This window comes from Cherax quadricarinatus, chromosome 41 (genome assembly GCF_038502225.1).
Source record: "Cherax quadricarinatus isolate ZL_2023a chromosome 41, ASM3850222v1, whole genome shotgun sequence".
Taxonomy (NCBI): Eukaryota; Metazoa; Arthropoda; class Malacostraca; order Decapoda; family Parastacidae; genus Cherax; species Cherax quadricarinatus.
This window is the reverse complement of record NC_091332.1, coordinates 22,862,324-22,883,382: the sequence shown is the minus strand read 5'-3', so window position 1 is coordinate 22,883,382 and position 21,059 is coordinate 22,862,324. Positions and strand designations below refer to the sequence as shown.

At 41.8% G+C, this 21,059-nt stretch overlaps 1 protein-coding gene across 9 annotated transcripts in view; it reads left to right on the top strand.

Annotated features, from left to right (window-relative positions):
* Window positions 1-21,059, top strand: part of LOC128695988 (CTD small phosphatase-like protein 2-A) — a 455,855-nt gene that overhangs the window by 353,757 nt on the left and 81,039 nt on the right. The window lies entirely within an intron of this gene.

Here is a 21,059-nt window from a genome sequence, read left to right as displayed (position 1 = left end):
TCTAACTGGTGAACTTGGCCAGGACTCGACCCTGCATGGGAACGCAGGGTCGAGTCTTGGTCAAGCCGCAGTTATGTTAATGATTCAAAATCACTTTTTTTGTGATTTCATTGAGATATACACACACACACACACACACACACACACACACACACACACACACACACACACACACACACACACACACACACATATATATATATGAAATATAGTTGTGTGTGTATCTACATCGCTTTCCTGCACAAGGTTCAGTCTTGCCAGATTATTTCCCTTTACCTTCGTCGCTTATTTAACACGTTAGTTTAGGCAATTTCGCATTACACCTTCAAGCAGTTTGCTGCTCCATGTGTCTGGATTTTTCCCAGGTGATATTACTGCGGTTTAAGTCATGCTTTCTCATATTTCTCTTCCACATAATTAATGTTATTTTATATTGCTGCATTATTTCTGTCATTGTTTAGTATTACTACGTCTTTTTCATATTGTGATCTGTCTTTTTTCTTTATTTGATGCTGGGCTGTTGATGTCAGTGATAAATGCTTGAGGATCTTCGGTACTAACTGAATTAGCTATATGATCAGAGGACTCATCACAGCATGTACTCATCACAGCATGTACTCATCACTTCTAATCTTATCTTGATTTTAATTTGATTAATGATATATAACACTGATAGTTAATGAACAAAACAAGTGCAACACTTGGTTATGTTTATTAAGAGACGTTTCGCCCACTAGGAACTTTATTAATCTAATACAGAGACTTGAGAAAGGAGGCTTGTAAATTGCTTATGCTTCCCTCTCATATTCCATCACGCAGGATGGCGCTTATACAGTGTTGATATGTATTAGGTTGAGCTGGGAGACTTTAGTAGGGTAATGAGGATACCGTCAAGTATTCCAGCAAGCGTTCATCAGCTGCGGCAGCTTCGAACGTTGCCTTCCACCATACTGGAATTACTGTCACTTACGAATTGCCATCACTCAGAATAGTCGGTAGTAGTAGTAGTAACAAGCGTGGGGGAGGAGTGGAAACAGTCCAAGTTGATGCATCATGAAGCAGTAATAATAGTATACCTGGAGGGGGTTTTGGGGGTCAACGCCCCCGCGACCCGGTCCGTGAGCAGGCCTCGTGGTGGATCAACTAGGTTATTACTGCTGATTGCACGTAAACCTACGTACGAGCCACAGCCCTGCTGGTCAGGTACTGACTTTAGATGCCTGTCCAGCGCCTCCTCCAGGGGTCTATTGGTAAATCCCCCTTGTATATGCTGGGAGGCAATTTAACAGTCTTGGGCCCCTTACACTTACTGTATAGTGGTCAGTCTTTTAGAACATTCTAACATGGGCCAGTAGGCCTTCTGCCGCCGCCGCCGCCACCACTTCTTTGACCACCACTACTGGTGCTGCATCTCTCCACATCCACCTCTCTTGCCCCACTATAAAACACTCCTGTTTTTGTATTAGACTCAAAAAAACCCTGGAGAGAGAGGCCAAGCGTCTCATAGTAAATCTTTCAGTTGTTGCACATCGGTTTTAAATATAAACGCTCTTCGTCACAGGTAATTATCCTCCCATCTTTCTCTTCCCCATCTATTGAAATATTGTCTGGGAAAGATAGCATCCAAAATAACAACACTTTTCTTTCTGTAACGGCTGCGCGATCAGGAAAGTTTTCCCTTTATTCTTTTATTAAGTGTCCTGGCTTATTAGTAATGTCATAGTGTTTACATGTATTGCTTTGATGTTGCTGACTGGGCCATCGTATGTATGAATATGGGGAGGGTGGATATCGTGAAGGGTGGAGGCAGTAGCTCCGGGAGGTGGGTGTGGCCTGGGAGTGTGCTGCTAATGTTGTATAGTAAGGAAGGGAAAGGATGGAACACTTTTAACTAAGAATATTTAAAATAGGCACTCAGCACGAGTGGAAGCTGAGTTAGTATCACCATTGGTACTAAATCAGCCAAGAAAATCAATTTGTATCATCTTCATTTTATTTTGCCATTATTCAAGGCTTAACAATGAAAAAATAAAATTACTGTCATTAAATAGCGTTCTCATAAAAAAAAATATTTAGAGATTTTACTAAAGCATTTTAGAGGTTTCTTGGACATTGAAATCTAGATCTCGAAATATATTTTGTATAGATGTGATAGAGTAAATAAATTGCAGGGAGGAGTAGGTCTATGTGAAAAATTCGCGTAGCTCCTTTGAACTCTTAAAATCCTCAAATGATATGATAAAAGTAGTACTGGGATTAAAAGTGAAGGTCAGAAACCTGGTAATTATCCCCATATACAAACCTCCATCAGCAATGTTAGAGGAATACAGTGAACATTGAGCGACGATAGATAGCTGCTACTTTGGAAATGTTCAGACTTTTCTACACCAAAGGTTTCCTCCGACATTTCAAGCTTCCTAATGTAAAAATAGGAGATAAAAAAAACTGAGAGGGTCATACCAGAAACAGTGGCGTTAATCTAGCCCAACAAACACATGGCAGGGGACGCAGACTGAAAAGTTTACATTGTACCAATAGATGACACAACCTACTAGAATGAAACTGTGTTAAGGTTTGAGCTTCACAAACAATGAAGAACTAATAAGAGGCAGAAGTCTCAAATACGGTAAACTGATTCAGCCTCGTTGAAGTACAAACAAGCATAAATTCATGTGTGGAGAACCTGAGAAATAGACATCGGGAGGAATTTGTAGATGAATGGTTCAGAGAACCGACATGTTGATAAATTAGACACATGTGCAACTCTTGGGTATCTTTATTGAGGAAACGTTTCGCCACACAGTGGCTTCATCAGTCCATACAAAGGAGAATCTTGAAGAACAGGAGGAGAATGAGGTAATCAGTCCCTCAATCTTGATTGATGGACTTACCACATCGACTCAAGGTTGAGGGACGGATTACCTCATTCTCCTCCTGTTCTTCAAGATTCTCCTTTGTATGGACTGATGAAGCCACTATGTGGCGAAACGTTTCCTCAATAAAGATACCCAAGAGTTGCACATGTCTAATTTATCATCGGGAGGAATGTTTAGTAAATTTAACCTCAGCGATCCAAGAATTGATGAAACACAGCGAACTAACAAACATTGCCTGGGAAACTATGTTCACTACTCTTATCCCAAAATTTATCTGGAATACTTGAATGCAAAAACCTACAAGGATTGCTTAAAATATATTCCTCTAAGAAAGCTTGATATATTCAAACACAGAGAACATAGAAGACTTTAAAGAAAAAGGAAAAAGTTATTTATAGAACTACAAATATCACCAGAAAAACAAGACAACCTCCACCGAGGTATAGTGGATATAGTGCGTAAAGTAAAACATTCATACCAGACCTGAGAAACACAAAAGGAAAAAAATCCATTCAGGAAATCGGAGAAAAATCCTAAATACGTTTTCACTTACGCAAAATCTAAATTAAAGTCATAGACAGATGGCAACAGAGAAAACAGCGAAATCGTGAAAGAACAATATGACTGTGTTCAGCAACCCATTAGACCTCACAGGAAGTGAAGACTCAGATAATTTCTTCAATAACTCTGCCCGCCACACTAATCATGTGTTATTATTGCAAATCCGTCACACCATTATCATGTTCTCAGCACCCGGACCTGATTCCTGGAATTCATTATTAGTAAAATGTAAGGTACCATTAACACAAAATGTGTTTTTTTGGAGGAGGAACTTAGATGCAGGTGAAATTCCAGAGGCCTTAAAATATGCAGACGTAACCCCTCTTCACACACGAGGCAGCAGAGTCGTGTCAAAATACTACAAACCTTGTGAAAGACTGAGCCGCGGGGGCGTTGACCTCGGAACGCAGCGCTCTATGACCCTTGTGGGTTTAGCGCTTAGTTATGATTATTATATAATGAACCCCGGAACACCCTCCAGGTACACCAGTAACTTACATCACACACAAGTCTTCGAAAAGGTGCTGAGACCCCAGTTTGTTGTTTGTGGAAGAAACTGACGTATAAAACCCAGTGAGCATGGATTTAAAGCAGGAAGATCGTGCCTCTAACACCTATTAAATCATTAAATTGCTTGAGACTTTCAAAGAAAATGTAAGTGCAGATGTGATTGTCACTGATAGCTCGTAAGGTGAGGTTACTAGTGAATAGGTTTGGTTAGGTAAAGTTCGTCAGGAAACAGGACAAGTGTTTCCTGACGCTGGTCTTAGTCAGATGATGACCCACTATTGGAGCTTTTGGTCATCTGACCGAGGCCTTCCGCTGGCTTACCGGTCCACCCCTTTAAAAATTATGGTCATGTAGAACCATTTTTAAATAGTAGCTAGTGGATAGGTATGATAGGGAACTTATGGAAATGGATTGACTGACTTCTGAAGTTGTGTAGCGATGGAAGATGAGGCTTATTTTGTTGATATGACCCCTCTTCAATATCTGTCTCTCACCTTCACTCCAGCGACTACATATTTAATAAGACTTTGAGGCTTTCCTAGTAATTTAATGCTTTATTGGCTGTATGCAGGCTGTAAATGATTTCTGTATCTGTACCAGTTTCTATCTCCCCTGTCCTGAATGAACCCGTCAACTCCGAACAATACTCTAAGGGAAGGAGCAAAAGGGAATTGAAATGTTACCATTTTCACTATTTCCTTGTTATGAAAGTTATCATCATGCACCCCGTCATTTTCTTGACTGTCGCGACATTTGCCGAATTGTGTTCTTTGAGAGAAAGATCAATCGACATAATTACTCCCAGGTCTTTCACATAGGGTCAGCACTCCCACGGGCCAGTCCCAGACTAAACTTCCTGGCTGGTGGCCTGATCAATCAGGCTGTTGGTGCTGGTCGCACGCAGACCAAGGCATGAACTTCAGCCCAGCTGATCAGTAACTCACTCAAGGAATTTATCAAGCTCCATCTTGACAACAGCCAGGAGTGTGTTGGTAGTTGTTCTGTGTACCCGGTGAGGGACGCTGTTAAAATTATTCCCTTCACCACAATGATTTATATGCACGAAGTATGGGTCCTTGCTATGTATGTGTACTCACCTAGTTGTGGTTGCAGGGGTCGAGTCATAGCTCCTGGCCCCGCCTCTTCACTGGCCGCTACTGGGTCACTCTCCCTGCACTATAAGCTTTATCATACCTCTGCTTAAAGCTGTGAATGGATCCTGCATCCACTACATCGCTTCCCAAACTATTCCACTTCCTGACTACCCTGTGACTGAAGAAATACTTCCTAACATCCCTGTGATTCATCTGAGTCTTCAACTTCCAACTGTGTCCCCTTGTTGCTGTGTCCCATCTCTGGAACATTCTGTCTCTGTCCACCTTGTCAATTCCTCTCAGTATTTTATGTCGTTATCATGTCCCCCCTATCTCTCCTGTCCTCCAGTGTCGTCAGGTCGATTTCCCTTAACCTGCCCTCGTCGGACATACCCCTTAGCTCTGGGACTAGTCTTGTTGCAAACCTTTGTGGGTTCCAAACTGGTGCCATATATCCCAATATGGGCCGAACGTACATAGTGTACAGGGTCCTGAACGATTCCTTATTAAGATGTCGGAATGCTGTTCCTAGGTTTGCTAATCGCGCATGTGCTGCAGCAGTTATTCGTTTGATGTGTGCCTCAGGAGATGTGCCTGGTGTTATACTCACACCAAGATCTTTTTCCTTGAGTGAGGTTTGTAGTGTCTGGCCCCCTAGACTACTCCGTCTGCGGTCTTCTTTGCCCTTCCCCAATCTTCGTGACTATGCACTTGGTGGGGTTGAAGTCCAGGAGCCAATTGCTGGACCAGGCCTGCAGCCTGTACAGATCTCTTTGTATTTCTGCTTGGTCCTCGTCCGATTGAATTCTTCTCATCAACTTCACATCATCTGCAAACAGGGACGCTTCGGAATCTATTCCTTCCGTCATGTCATTCACAAATACCAGAAACAGCACCGGTCCTAGGACTGACCCCTGTGGAACCTCACTCGTCACAGGCGCCCACTCTGACACCTCGCCACGTACCATGACTCGCTGCTGTCTTCCTGACAGGTATTCCCTGATCCATTGTAGTGCCTTCCCTGTTATCCCTGCTTGGTCCTCCAGTTTTTGCACTAATCTCTTGTGTGGAACTGTGTCAAACGCCTTCTTACAGTCCAAGAAACTGCAATCTACCCATCCCTCTCGCTCTTGTCTTACTGCTGTCACCCTGTCATAGAACTCCAGTAGGTTTGTGACACAGAATTTCCCATCCCTGAAACCGTGTTGGCTGTTGTTGATGAGATCATTCCTTTCTAGGTGTTCCACCACTCTTCTCCTGATAATCTTCTTCATGCCTTTGCATACTATACATGTCAGTGACATTGGTCTATTGTTTAGTGCTTCTTGTCTGTCTCTTTTTTTTTAAAAAATGGGACTACATTTGCTGTCTTCCATACCTCAGGTAATCTCCCTGTTTCGACAGATGTGTCGAATATTGTTAGGGGTACACATAGCGCCTCTGCTTCCTCTCTCTCAGGAGGGAGCAGGGTGTGTGTGTGTGTGTGTGTACTCACCTAATTGTACTCACCTAATTGTGGTTGCAGGGGTCGAGACTCAGCTCCTGGCCCCGCCTCTTCACTGATCGCTACTGGATCCTCTCTCTCTCTCTGCTTCCTGAGCTTTGTCATACCTCTTCTTAAAACTATGTATGGTTCCTGCCTCCACTACTTCACTTGCTAGGCTATTCCACTTGCTGACAACTCTGTGTGTGTGTGTGTGTGTGTGTGTGTGTGTGTGTGTGTGTGTGTGTGTGTGTGTGTGTGTGTGTGTGTGTGTGTGTGTTATCATTTTGTCCTAGGCAGTGTGTGTGTGTGTGTGTGTGTGTGTGTGTGCGTGCGTGCGTGCACGCTGGGGGAAGGGGAGCGCTGCAGGGCACACAGACATAGGAAGGCGAGGTACGCTACGCATCCTCTTGTCATGACGTTGTCATCAATGCTGTTACCTGTCTACACTATAACCAACCTTATATTACTGATCCTTTATTTTCCCTCTCTTCCTTTCTTTTTTCTGCCCACACCTTTCACACCGTTCGCTCCCACTCCTTCCTCTCTCCTTTATCTCAAAACCTCATTCTTGGCTACTGTTAGTACCTGTTTCACTACCATAATTGCAATCCCCGTTATTTGTCGCACCATACTCTAAAATGCGCTCCATTCACTGAAACATGTTCCGTACACTGATATTTCTGTTGCATGCTGAAACACGGTCCACTAGGTTGATATATCTGCCTTTCTGTTCTATCTAACCACACTGTACTGCATTGTTTTGCGAGCAGCTTAGAGAAACGATCACACACACACACACACACACACACACACACACACACACACACACACACACACACACCTGCTAGCAAGCTTGCCACAGTAGCAGCAGTTACAACAACTTGAACTGCTATAACAACTACAGCTATACTATAACAACTACAACTATATTTTAACAACTACCAACAACGCCGCCGCAGCTGATTACCCTCAAAAATTTAATTTTTTATCAAGTCTTTCGCTTACCGAGAAAGACTTCGTAAACTTTCTGCCACGAAAAGTAGAACTTAGGAAACTTTGTACCACAAAAAAGTAGATCTTAGTCAACGTTTTACCATAGAAGGTATAACACAATAAGAAGCCTGCCACTAAAAGTAAAATTTGGTCAACTTTCTATCTCCAGGAATAGAACTCAGTTGAGCACATTTTCTACCATAATAATAATAATAATAATAATAATAATAATAATAATAATAATAATAATGAGTAGCAGAGTGCTCAGTGAGTGTGTGAGGTGACTCACGAAGTCGTAATGACACGATTGCAAACAAACCATACCCCGGCCGGGATTGAACCCGCGGTCAGAGAGTCTCAAAACTCCAGACCGTCGCGTTAGCCACTAGACCAGCTAGCCACAATAAGATTCATCCAACTAGGTATATTTCTACACCATAGGAAGGTTAGCACAGACACCACTGTGACCACAAATGCAAGTTTTTGTGGTCACAGAGGTGCCTATGCTAACCTTCCTATGGTGTAGAAATATACCTAGTTGGATGAATCTTATTGTGGCTAGCTGGTCTAGTGGCTAACGCGACTGTCTGGAGTTGTGAGACTCTCTGACCGCGGGTTCAATCCCGGCCGGGGTATGGTTTGTGTGAGGTGTACAGAGTGAGCATGTGAGACATACTGTATGCACTCTCCCCCCCCCCCCCAAGGTGACTTTGTAAGGTGGTACACTAGTTAATATACAGTGTCAGGAAGACTTGTAATTCATGATGGGTTATACCAACTTTTAACAATGATCAGTCTTACATAGAGGAAAGCTTCGACCGATTTCGGCCTGTGAATATCCCATTTTCTTTTTTTCACTGGAAAAGCTGGACAAAATTGAAGTACTGGTTTTAAATTCGGTGTTGCTCACATGATTGCCTTCCCCCTTCATGACTGATAACTTGATAATGATAAATTAGACACATGTGCAACTCTTGGGTATCTTTATCTTATCTTCTTCCTCAATAAAAATACCCAAGAGTTGCACATGTGTCTAATTTATCAACGTGTCGGTTCTCTGAACCATTCATCTATAACTTGATAACGTAAATTATGAGCGGCTTCAAGCTTAATGTGCTGGTGTATTGTAGAATATTGTTCTCTGAGATAACAAGAGAATGGTACTTCAGTCTGCCTTCAAAACTGGCGTTTCTTGGTAGAGGTGAAAATTTTTGTTGAGCTCTCCATATTCTAATTTGCTACTTTTTTATTGAAGAAATCGGGTATTAGATTCCATACGATATATGACCCTTTGTGGGTTTACCGCGTATTTTTTATTTGATTGAGTCCATGTGATAACTTGTGAATGCCTACCTGAAGTGTGTTGCAAGGTTCAGCAGCACCTTTGCAGGCCGGTCCCAGACCAGGCCTCTCGGTGGATAACCTGATAAACTAGGCTGTTGGTGCTAGCTGCACGAATTTCAGCGTCAGCACCACAGCCTGGCTGATGAGGCACTGACTTGAGAAACTTATCCAGGTCCCTCTTGAAGACAGTCAGGGGTCTGCTGGTAATCCCTCTTATGTATGAAGAGAAGACATTGAAAAGTCTTGGCCCCTTCACACTTATTGAGTTTGCTCTTGGTATATTCTTTTGCACTCCTGTTTTTCACTGAGGGTATTTTGCACCGTCTGCCAAGCCTCTTTCATGGTAAACCATTTGTATGAGCAGGTTTAGGACCAGTCTCTCTAGAATTTTCTAAGTATATATTATAGTGTAGACCAGGTGTTTACAGTGAAACATATAGGTGAACAGTATTTAGGTAAGGGTAAAGAGGTTTTTGTGGCATTTATGGATTTAGAAAAGGCGTATGCCAGGGCGGATAGGGGGACAATGTGGCAGATGTTGCAGGTGTATGGTGTAGGAGGTAGGTTACTGAAGGCAGTGAAGAGTTTTTACGAGGATAGTGAGGCTCAGGTTAGAGTATGTAGGAGAGAGGGAGATTATTTCCCAGTAATAGTAGGCCTTAGACAAGGATGTGTGATGTCACCGTGGTTGTTCAATATATTTATAGATGGGGTTGTAAGATAAGTGAATGCTTGGGTGTTGGCAAGAGGTGTGGAGTTAAAAGATAAAGAATCAAACACAAAATGGGAGTTGTCACAGTTGCTCTTTGCTGATGACACTGTGCTTTTGGGAGATTCTGAAGAGAAGTTGCAGAGGTTGGTGGATGAATTTGGTAGGGTATGTAAAAGAAGAAAATTAAAAGTGAGTACAGGAAAGAGTAAGGTTATGAGAATAAAAAGATTAGGTGACGAAAGACTGGATATCAGATTGGAGGGAGAGAATATGGAGGAGGTGAATATATTCAGGTATTTAGGAGTGGACGTGTCAGCAGATGGGTCTATGAAGGAGGAGGTGAATCACAGAATTGGTGAGGGGAAAAAGGTGAGTGGCGCACTTAGGAGTCTGTGGAGACAAAGAAATTTGTCCATGGGGGCAAAAAGGGGAATGTATGAGAGTATAGTTGTACCAACACTCTTGTATTGGTATGAAGCATGGGTGATGAATGTTGCAACGAGGAGAAGGCTGGAGGCAGTGGAGATGTCATGTCTGATGGCAATGTGTGGTGTGAATATAATGCAGAGAATTCGTAGTTCAGAAATTTGGAGAAGGTGTGGGATTACCAAAACTATTATCCAGAGGGCTGAGGAGGGGTTGAGGTGGTTTGGACATGTAGAGAGAATGGAACAAAACAGAATGACTTCGAGAGTGTATAAATCAGTAGTGGAGGGAAGGCGGGGTAGGGGTCGGCCTAGGAAGGGTTGGAGGGAGGGGGTAAAGGAAGTTTTGTGTGCGATGGGCTTGGACTTCCAGCAAGCATGAGTGAGCGTACTTGATAGGAGTGAATGGAGACAAATGGTTTTTAATACTTGACGTGCTGTTGGAGTGTGAGTGAAGTAACATTTATGAAGGGATTCAGGGAAACCGGCAGGCCGGACTTGAGTCCTGGAGATGGGAAGTACAGTGCCTGCACTCTGAAAGAGGGGTGTTAATGTTGCAGTTTTATAACTGTAGTGTAAAGCACCCCTCTGGCAAGACAGTGATGGAGTGAATGATGAAAGTTTTTCTTTTTCGGGCCACCCTGCCTTGGTGAGAATCGGCCGTTGTGTTAATAAATAAAAAAAAAAATATAAGTGTATGGTATTGTATCTCTCTCGCTTACGCTCCAGGGAGTACAGATTGAGGGACTTCAAATGTTCCCAGTAATATTGGTGCTTAACTGAATCTGTGCAACCAGTGAAGGGTCTCTGCACATTCTCCAGATTCTGTATTTTCGTCTGCCTTGAACGGAGCTGTTAGAGAACAGCAGTAGAGAGAACGAGTTGCGTTTTGGAGGGTCATCTAAACTGTGATGTCGGCATCAGGAGTCTACTGGCAGGGCTACACCTGAATTTGTTGCCACCTCCCTTGTTAAGAACGATAGCAACTATGTTGAATTAGGCATAAAAATTAACAATTGGACGTCTACAATGCAAACTGAGTGGTTTGCAATCCTAATGGCGCTAAAACTAACTTACGACACTGAGCTTGACTCTATGATTATTAGTAATTCTATGTCATCACGGAAGATTCTTGACTCACATAATGACTCTTAACAACATGCTCATTAGATAAGCCAAATATAGATACTCAAAAATCCGGAAGAGAGAGTTACCGTATAATTATTATGGATTCCATCAAACATTGGATTATTCCTTCATGATAAAGTTGGTAAGTTAGCCAAAAACAAGTACTCTGAAAGAAAATATAGAATATAACTTTGATGTATCTGTGTCTAGCATTAGGAACAGTATAAGGAAAGAAGTAAATAATGGACCTGGATGTTATAGAAATGCAGTTAGAAGCCTGAATAGATATATCACCCACTGTGATAACATGAACGTTGATAAGTACGTTTATGGAGCAACATGCAGTGTGAAGTCTGATGTAGTAGCCAGGCTTAGGCTTGGTTACGAGTACTTTTGGCAGTTTGTCAGACACACAGATGATCAAATTAAATGTAAAGTATGTGGCCAACCCTATGGTCACTATCTTGACCACTTATGTGCTTTATTGTCCACTTATTGAGGAATGTAGAGATATAATAACCTGTGAGATATGTGAAGATATTAATGAAATAAGATACCAGATATATTAAGCAAATTTGCTTACTACAGATAAATCAACTGTAAATATAAATCCAGATGCACTCTTGCTAACAGTCTTGAGGCCTAGTTACTAGGAATTTCGTGTGTCCATATACTCTTGGGCTACTGTCCACAAGATGGATATGGAGTGCACAATAAACTAGCCGCTTCAACAGCAAAATCTAGGCACGCTTCTGGTTAGCCACTGAATGAATGATGGTGAAAGTGTTTCTTCTGTTTGGGGTCACTACTTTGGTGGGAGACGGTCGATGTATGTAAAACGACTTAATCAAGTAGCGACTTAATAAATAAGAGTTAATTTGGGAGACTTGTATGTAAACGAGTTTGTTGTGTAGTGGTTGTTGATTCGTACGAGTATACTGAAAGGTGTTTGGTTGGGCTGGCACCAGTGTGACTGGATTAAGTGGTCTACCATTGCGTACAGGAAAGTGCAACGTTTCCAGAACCATCTTGGTGAACGTTTGTTGAGAGTTAAGGTGGGGGTGGCAGGTGGCGGCGGCGGTGGCGGCGGGAATTTAAAGCTGACCCCACCAGCAGGCAGAGGCTGGTTACCATGGTGATGGTCATGGCGCGGAAGTCGATGCGCATTTTGTTTACCGCGCCGACTCCCGCCAAAAAAAACATGCAAATGTGGCGGCATTTTTTTATTTTCTCCCAGTGTCAACATCGTGGTACCAAGACTATTCAACCAGTGTCAACATCGTGGTACCAAGACTATTCAACCTGCTGCTACCAACACGTATCAGAAACATTGCCTGAACAAGTTTTCAATGAGAAACTGGACCACTACCTTCGCCAAGTAGCAGATCAACCAGGCAGGAATGGCTATGTGGGCCACTGGGCTGCCAACAGCAACAGCCTGGTTGACCAGGTAATCAGTTGATAAAGTTTTTTCCCAGGCCAGGCACTGAGGATAGAAAAAATGAAAAGTGGTCACAGATATATCATAGGTTACTACAGTAACCAGAGTTACAAACGGGAGCACACAGACACTGAACATTCGGTGTGTGTGTGTGTGTGTGTATATATATATATATATATATATATATATATATATATATATATATATATATATATATAATTAAATAAAGGAATAATGTTGATCTTAATCCAAGACAAGCCACAGGGGGAGGGAAGTCGTAAGCTAAAGATCTTTCACGTGTCTCCTTGCATCATCAAGAGCTATGCAGTGTTGCAAGAGCAGCAACAGGTGGGCTGAAGGAAAGTTTTCTCAGAAGAAAGAAAGATACGGAGTTAAAATGAGAAACTAGCAGAGTATAGCGGTAACAAAATTTTTATATGGGTTTCAAGTGTTGCAGCAGGGAGGAGACTGCAAGCAATGGGGGTGTCATGTTTGAGAGCAGCAGTGTGTGGTGTGACTGTTATGCGGAGAATTAAGAATGTAGAAATTAGAACACGGCGTTGAGATACCATAAGTATACTCCAGAAGGCTGAGGAGGGATTGATGAGGTGGTTTCAACATTTTGAAAGGATGGAGCAGAATAGGACGAGTTAGAGGGTATATAAATTTGGGATGAAAGGAAGGAGGGATAGAGATCGTCCGTGAAGGGTGGGATAGAAGTTATGGAAGAGGTTTTAGTGGAAGATGTTTGAGCATCCAACACTAAATGAATGTTAGTGTGTTCATGTAATCTTTGGAAACGGGGAGTACGTACATGCCTTGAAAGTACGTGTGTGTATGTAAAGAGACGTGGAGTACGTAAGGGTGATCTCAAAACAAGACCCACTCTCACACAACTTTTAAATTGCCCTGGCAGATTGCCAACAATTTACCTTAAATACACGCACACGAACATATGCACGCGCGCCGGCGCGCGCGCAAAGACACATGAACACATGTACAAGTTGATAAATATATAGAATTCGCCAGAGGAGGAGGAGGTGTTGGAAATATAAACCATACAAGTTTACACATGATGGTAGAGCCAGGAGCTGAGACTCGACCCTCTCCCCTCATGGAAACATTGACGCATGAGCCTAGAACTTGGAAGTAGATGGAATGAGGGGAGGTAGTTACAATGAGGGTGGTAGATGGAATGAGGGAAAGGTAGATGGAATGAGGGAAAGGTAGATGGAACGAGGGAGAGGTAGTTGGAATGATGGGAGGTAGACGGAATGAGGGAAGGTACATGGAATGAGGGGAGGTAAATGGAATGAGGGAAGGTAGATGGAATGAGGGGAGGTAGATGGAATGACTGGGAGATAGCAGGAATGAGGCGGGAGGTAGATGGAATGAGGGGTGGCAGAAGGAAAGAGGGGAGGTAGGTGGAATGAGGGGGGATGTAGAAGGAATGAGAGGGGGATGTAGAAGGAATGAAGTAGATGGGATGAGGGGGAAGTAGATGGAATGAGAGGGTGGTTGATGGAATGCGGGGAGGTAGATGGGATGAGGGAAGGTAGACGGAATGAGGTAAATGAAATGAAGGGAGGTAGATGGAATGAAGGGATGTAGATGGAATGAGGGGAGGTAGATGGAATGAGGGGGAGGTAAAAGGAATAAGGGGGAGGTAGATGGAATGACTGGGAGATAACAGGAATGAGGGGGAGGTAGATGGGATGAGGGGTGGCAGAAGAGGGGAGGTAGGTGGGATAAGGGGGAAGTAGATGGAATGAGGGGAGGTAGATGGAATGATGGAAAGTAGATGGAATGAGGTAGATGGAGTGAAGAAGTAGATGGAATGAACAGAGGTAAATGGAATGAGGGGGAGGTAGATGGAATGAGGAGAGGTAGATGGAATGATGGAAAGTAGATGGAATGATGGGGAGGTAGATGGAATGAGGGGAAGTAGATGGAATGAGGGGAGGTAGATGGAATGATGGAAAGTAGATGGACTGAGGGGGAGGTAGATGGAGTGAAGAGGTAGATGGTATGGGGGAGGTAGTAGGAATTAGGGGGATTTAGAAGGAATGAGGGGGTAGAAAGAATGAGGGAGAGGTAGATGGAATGAGGGAGAGGTAGATGGAATGAGGGAGAAGTAGATGGAATGATGGGGAGGTAGATGGAATAAGGGGGAGGTAGATGGAATGAGGGGAGATAGAAGGAATGAGGGGGGAGGTACATGGAATGAAGGAAGATAGAAGGGATTAAACAAAATAGAAGGAGAGGGAAGATAGAAGGAATAAAAGATGATGGAAGGACTGAGGGAAGATAGAAAGAAAGAGGAAAGCTAGAAGGAATAAGGGAAGGCAGAAGGAATAAAGGAAGATAGAAGGAATGAGGGAAAATTGAGAAAATGCAGAATGAAAAGAATGGAAAAAAATTATGCTTGTGTTCACTATTATTATTATTATTATTATTATTATTATTATTATTATTATTATTATTATTATTATTATTTATGAAGTGCTAAACCTTTAAGAATCATACAGCAACTGAGGAATGAAACGTAATCAAGTTTGATCCAATGAAGGGAAAGGTAACCTCTCCATTGCCTTCTATTACAAGCCTTTCAGCAGTATTAAGGTACTGAGTGTTCACACACCAGCAAACGAGATAATTAGAATGCTACACATTCTCATAACAGCATCATCCTTCTCCCACATCCTGTACTTCTATATGCAGATTTTCTCATATATGTTACCGAGGTTAGGTTAGGCTACTTAAGTCTAAATCAAGCTGCTTAAAGTAAGGTTAAGATAAGATGAAATAAGTTAAGATTTTGTTCGGATTTTTAACCCAGGATTGTTAAGCACCCAGAATAACCTGAGAAAGTCATTGTGTCATCGAGGACTGTCTGTCTTATTTCCATTGTGGTCCTTAAATATTGTCCCCCAGGATGCGACCCACACCAGTCAACTAACGCCCAGGTACCTACTTGCTTGCCCAGTGAATGGGACAACAGGTGTAAGGAAACACGCTCAGCGTTTCCATCCTTGCAGGGAATCAAATTACCGACGCTCAGTGTGTGAAGCACGAGCATTGCCTACCAGGCCTTGTTATGTTAGGTTACTTAAGGTTTGGCCAGGTGAGGCTTAGGTACTAAAGGGTAGGCTAGGTTACTTAAGGTTACATTAAGTTGAATAACTTAACATTAGGCTAGGATATTTAAGGTTTGGTTAGAACATAAGAACATAAAAACGAAGGAACACTGCAACGGGCCTACTGACCCATGCGGAGTAGGTCCATGTCGACCCCCCCGAATTAGCCCAATGACACCCCCCGGATTAGCCCAATGACACCCCCCGGATTAGCCCAATGACACCGCCCCCAGATTAGCCCAATGACACCGCCCCCCAGATTAGCCCAATGACCCACCCAGTCTGGTCACCTCCACTCAAGGATGGAGCACGGCACCAGACCCAGCACCACAAGCTAGTCAGGTCCGACTCACACCCACCCACACCCACTCATGTATTTATCTAACCTATTTTTAAAGCTACACAACGTTTTAGCCTGAATAACTGTACTCGGGAGTTTGTTCCACTCATACACGACTCTATTACCAAACCAGTGCTTTCCTATATCCTTTCTGAATCTGAATTTTTCCAACTTGAAACCATTGCTGTGAGTCCTGTCTTGCCTGGAAATTTTCATCACGCTGTTTACATCCCCTTTATTTATTCCTGTTTTCCATTTATACACCTCGATCATATTCCCCCTAATTCTATGCCTTTCGAGAGAGTGCAGATTCAGGGCCCTCAGTCTATCCTCATAGGGAAGATTTCTGATACATGGGATCATCTCTGTCATCCTCCTCTGTATGTTTTCCAGAGCATTTATATCCATTCTGTAATATGGTGACCAGAACTGAGCAGCATAGTCTAAATGAGGCCTAACCAAGGATATATAGAGTTGAAGAACAACCTGAGGACTTCTATTATTTATACTTCTAGATATGAAGCCAAGAATTCTGTTAGCTTTATTGCGAACACTAATGCATTGTTGTCTTGTTTTTAGATTACTGCTAACCAGTACTCCTAAATCCTTTTTGCAATCAGTAGTATTAAGATCTACATTATTTAGTTTATATGGGACATGGGTATTTAACTGTCCAACATTTAGAACTTTGCATTTGTCAATATTAAACTGCATCTGCCACTTCTCCGACCATTGCATCAGTCTATTCAAATCATCCTGGAGTGCTCTAGTGTCCTCATTAGAATGAATTGGATGGCCTATTTTGGTGTCATCAGCAAATTTGCTTGTCACTATTTATTCCCTCATCTGTGTCATTTATGTAAATTGTGAACAACAACGGGCCCAACACTGACCCCTGAGGAACACCGCTTGTGACGTGCCCCCATTCTGATTTCTCCCCATTTATGCAAACTCTCTGCTGTCTATTTGTCAGCCATGCCTCTACCCAGGAAAAAATTTCTCCCCCTATTCTGTGTGCCTTAAGTTTCCTCAATAGCCTCTGGTGTGGAACTCTATCAAAAGCCTTACTGAAGTCCATATACACAATATCATTTTACCATGATCTACCTCCTCAAACACCTTAGTGAAAAAAGTTAGTAAATTCGTAAGACAGGAACGCCCCTTTGTAAAACCGTGTTGAGATTCATTAATCAATCTGTGCCTGTCAAGATGGCTACGAATTGCTTCGGCAATTATTGATTCCATAAATTTTCCCACTATGGAGGTAAGGCTTATTGGTCTATAGTTCGAAGCCAAGGACCTGTCACCTGCCTTGTAAATAGGTATTACATTTGCCATTTTCCGCTTATCAGGCACTAATGCCAGTTTGTAGTGATATGCTAAAAAGATTAGCCAAAGGTATGCTAAGTTCCTCTTTACATTCCTTTAACACCCTTGCAAACAGTTCATCAGGGCCTGGGGATTTGTTAGGTTTTAGTTTCTCTATTTGTCTGAGGACCATGTCACTAGTTACCGCAGTCGTACATAGTTTATTATCCTGTTCTACATAATCTATTATTTCAGGAATATCGCTAGTATTTTCCTGGGTGAAAACTGAGAGGAAGTAGGTATTGAGAATTTCACACATAACCTTATCACTGTCAATGATCCGACCAGAGTTACTCTTAAGTGGGCCACTCTTATTCCTAATCTTACTTCTGTATACCTGAAAGAACTCTTTTGGGTTAGTCTTTGAATTCCTTGCGATCTTAGCCTCGTAATCCCTTTTTGATTTTCTTATTCCTTTCTTTATTTCTCTCTTTAATTGAATATATTTTCTTAACTGCCCATCCCCTCTTTTGATGCGCCTATATATGCCTCTCTTTTGACCAATGAGATGTTTTAATCTATTGTTCATCCATTTGGGATCATTTTTGTTAGATCTAATTTCCCTACTTGGAACAAAAGTTGTCTGGGCAGCTAGAGCTATGCTCTGAAAAAGTCATATTGGCAACCAAGATCACCTACCTGACCCATAGTCAGGACATCCCAATTTAGCCCACCCAGGTAATTTTTCAGTCCCATGAAGTCGGCCAAGTGAAAATCTGGGACAGAGATTTTATTGCAGTTATCTGGGTAATTCCATGTTATAGTGAAACTAAGTGATTTGTGATCACTTTCCCCAAGCTCATCATTAACCTCAAGATTATTAATTAGTGAATCTTTGTTGGCAAGAACCAAGTCAAGCAGATTGTTTCCTCTAGTTGGTTCTGTCACAACCTGTTCTAAAAAGCAATCCTGAACCGTATCAAGAAAGTCACTAGACTCAAGATTTCCTGTCATATTGTTCCAATCAATTTGTCTAAAGTTAAAATCTCCCATTATCACAACATTTTCATATCTAGATGCATTATGAATTTCGTCCCATAACAGCTTACTGCACTCCCTATCAAGGTTTGGGGGCCTATAAATCACACCCAAAATTAATTTGTCAAGTCCCTCGAGAAACTGTAGCCAAACGGATTCTGTGTTCGATGTTTCTAATCTTATATCATGTCTAAGACAACAATTTAAATTTTCTCTGACATACATCGCCACTCCACCTTCCTTCCTGTTGACCCTATCAGTGTGGAATAGTTTATAACCCTGTATGTTGCATTCAGAAGGCATTTCTCTATCTTTCAGGTTGAACCAGGTCTCTGTTATACCAATAATATCTATATTGCCTACACTTGCAAGTAATCTTAGCTTATGTATCTTATTTCTTAGACTCCTACTATTTGTATAGTAAACCTTAAGGGAGCTAGTCACTTGATGCCCTCTACTATCTCTCTTTGTTTGTTGATCAATTGATTTGCCATTACTAGCAACTTTATTTTGAATATTGTCTTTTAAACATATCCCTGATGTATCCCAGTAATAACTGCTGTTTTTAACCCTAATGCTGCAGCCTGATTGTTTCCCACAAACACCCATACCTCTATAATCTATCAGTTTAAATTCCTAGACAAGTCATCAATTACCCTCTCAATTGAATTGGCTATTGCAACCACTCCATCCCCAGAGAGATGAACCCCATCCCTTGCATACATATCAGGTTAGACTGATGTCTATTAGTCCTTAACCCTTTCAGGGTCCAAGGCCCAAATCTGGAGTCACGCACCAGTGTCCAAGATATTTAAAAAAAAAAAATTTGTTATTTTTTCTTATGAAATCGTAGAGAATCTTTTTGTGAAGGTAATAAAACAAAAAGTACGAAAATTGGTGGAAAATTGACGAAATTATGCTCTCGCGAATTTTGATGTGTCAGCGATATTTACGAATCGGCGATTTTGCCGACTTTGACTCCCATTTTAGGCCAATTACATTATTCCAATCAACCAAATTCTTAACTATTTTACTAGTATTACTTCTATTCTATCGATTGAGCACAAGAAATCGCCAAGTCAACTGTTTCAACTACAAAATAAAGTGATCAGAAATTGTTAATTTGGCCAATTTAACACAAAGTTCAAAATATTCCAATTTCAAAATAGGGTCCAGAATGAACAATGTAGGCATTCCTGGCACTAAACTAACATTTCCTCTGTTCATTAGTTATGTTTTGAGGCTTTACAAATAAATTCCATTTTGATTTTTTATTCACATAATGAATTTTTATTCACACCAAAAAATAGAAGATTTACTGTTATGCAATACTGTAATAATTGTATAAATATCATCACCATATTTGTGAATGTATATTAGACCCACCAGCTGATGTGTATTAGACGTGTGAGGTCGTTTGTTTACTCTTGAATATCGGCAAAAATTTAACATTTCCGCTACTTTGAGCTCAGTTTCAAGCCATTTCCAATGCTAAAACCAATCAAAATCATCTCTATTTCTGTAATATGTCTTCCATTCTATCAAATGAGACCAAGAAATCGCAAATAAAACTATAAAAAACATACGAAAAAACACTGCAAAGTTGCTGTTTTAATCGAAAAATCATGATTTCATTTTTTTTCTCTCATTATGCACAGTGTGCTGCAGGATCTGTTTTATGTGGTGCACACATACCACATAGATGTATTCTCTCATATCTAGGCCCAAATGTACCACTCACAGTTTATCAGAGTGAGCTGAGCTCATGGCGTATATCTACGGTTTGGACCCTGAACGTAAAGCCGTAGATCTACGGGACGGACCCTGAAAGGGTTAACTGTCTGACATACAGTGGAACCTCAAAAATCGAACTTAATCCGTTCCAGGAGCTGGAGTTTACTTGGAGAGAGTTCCGGGGGTCAACGCTCCCGCGGCCCGGTCTGTGACCAGGCCTCCTGGTGGATCAGAGCCTGATCAACCAGGCTGTTGCTGCTGGCTGCACGCAAACCAATGTACGAGCCACAGCCCGGCTGATCAGGAACTGACTTTAGGTGCTTGTCCAGTGCCAGCTTGAAGACTGCCAGGGGTCTGTTGGTAATCCCCCTTATGTGTGCTGGGAGGCAGTTGAACAGTCTCGGGCCCCTGACACTTATTGTATGGTCTCTTAACGTGCTAGTGACACCCCTGCTTTTCATTGGGGGGATGGTGCATCGTCTGCCAAGTCTTTGGCAGACGATGCAGTTCTAGTTCTAAATTAAAAAAGTCTGAAATTCGAAGCAATATTTCCCATAAGAAATAATGGAAATACAGTGGAACCTCAAAAATCGAACTGCTCCCAACACAACCAATTATGTAAGTGTATTTTTATAAGTGCTTTTATAAGGGTCTGAAATGGACTAATCTAATTTACATTATTCCTGATGGGAATAAATTCATTCGGTAAAGGCACTCGAACAGACTTCTGGACCGAAGAAAGTTCGATATTTGAGGTTCCACTGTACAATTAATCCGTTCCAGAAACCCAAAAATATTCACAAAAAAAAAATACATTTATAGAGATTAATTACAGTTTTGCATACACACAACAAATGCTATAGTCTTTAATTATGTATAGTAATATAAAATAACATTTTTACTTACCTTTGAAGATTGGTGATGGCATCTGG